This window comes from Brachyhypopomus gauderio, chromosome 16, assembly GCF_052324685.1.
Source record: "Brachyhypopomus gauderio isolate BG-103 chromosome 16, BGAUD_0.2, whole genome shotgun sequence".
NCBI classification, from domain to species: Eukaryota; Metazoa; Chordata; class Actinopteri; order Gymnotiformes; family Hypopomidae; genus Brachyhypopomus; species Brachyhypopomus gauderio.
The window spans coordinates 1,150,728-1,152,132 of NC_135226.1; the positions used below are offsets into that span (position 1 = coordinate 1,150,728).

The following is a 1,405-nucleotide window of genomic DNA, read 5'->3' on the forward strand; positions in this document are numbered from 1 at the left end:
ATTCTGTCTATATTGTTGTTGTTGTCATGGTGACCGGTGTCGGCCAGAGGAGGATGGGTTCCCCCCCTGAGTCTTGGTTCCTCTCAAGGTTTCTTCCTCATGCAAAAACTAGGGAGTTTTTCCTTGCCACTGTCGCCCTTGGCTTGCTCACTGGGGGCTAGGACTCGGCACTTGTAAAGCTGCTTTGTGACAACAACTGTTGTAAAAAGCGCTATATAAATAAAATTTGATTGATTGATTGATTGAACCTTGTATGTCAGCATCCACAACAATGGTTGCATTATTTAAAATATCTTATATTATCTGAGATGATTCAACAAATATGACACAGACGCAGTGGTGCAAAATAGGAAAGGTTAGGTGTAAATAAACATTTTTAACATTTTTATTTATTTTAAGAGTTTTTCAAAAGAAAATAAAGAAATAAAACTCATGCGAAACAGTATTTGATCAGAGCGGGAGAGCCCAGGGTCTCCTCAACCCCTTCTTCTCACACATAGAGCCAATAAAATACACATGGAAACATATAGAATATAAAACTCAAAAAAAGAAAAAAGAACTTGCACACTATCATGTCGTGTCCAACAGCTGCCGTAGCTGCCGTCTCTGTTCAGATTGGATTTGCATAGACTTGAATGTGTTAATGACAGCAGTGACCAAGTTAGATGCTGTTAATCTCAAGTTTATATTTAAATATGTGGGTTTAGCTTAATGTCAAATTATTTGGAAAAAAGCATAACACTACAGCAGATTTATTGCTCTGGTGTCAAAGAAGTGCTACTGATACATTACTGTCCCAAATCCTCATCCAGTTGATTGTCATTTTACATTGAATTCAAGCTCATTCCCTCTCAGCTAAATACACATCATTCTAACACTGGCAGTTATAGTTAGATTTGTCTATCATAATTTAAAACACCCCTGCCACTCAGTGGCTAAACACATGGCAAATAAAATAAAATACAATGTAATTTACAGTGGCTATAGAAAATCACATGCTATGGCAAGGTCAACACTGCTCAGCTACTGCACACGGCGCTACTGCACACACCGCTACTGAACGCCGCTATTGTATGTTACTCAGGAGACAAACAAAAAGAAATTCACCTCACATTTATAAATATATTACACTAATTACAATAACCATCGCACCGGTATACACAGTGGGGTCGTGGGAAGAGAGGCTTGTGTGTGAAACAGAACACGGACACTAACGTGTGAAACAGAACACTGACACTAACAGACATGTGTGAGTGTCCTGCCTGTCTGAGCCGGAGAGCAGATTCAGGGTCACTGCACCATCAGCTAGGTGCCATGGTGGGAGATGAGGGTGAAGCTTACAGAGGCTACACTGCACCACCCTGCAGGTGAGGAGCTCCACCCTGAGGCTAGCAGGCAGTGTAAC

At 40.8% G+C, this 1,405-nt stretch overlaps 1 protein-coding gene across 3 annotated transcripts in view; it reads right to left on the bottom strand.

The window, feature by feature from the left end:
• Nucleotides 1-351: 351 nt before the first annotated feature.
• The window catches only part of ppp2r3a (protein phosphatase 2, regulatory subunit B'', alpha), a 128,131-nt gene continuing 127,077 nt past the window's right edge, over nucleotides 352-1,405 (bottom strand). For all 3 annotated transcript variants that reach the window (XM_076977285.1, XM_076977287.1, XM_076977286.1), the window contains one exon: nucleotides 352-1,405. This exon is cut by the window's right edge and continues 1,797 nt beyond it. The gene's annotated coding sequence lies outside the window, so the exon portion shown is untranslated.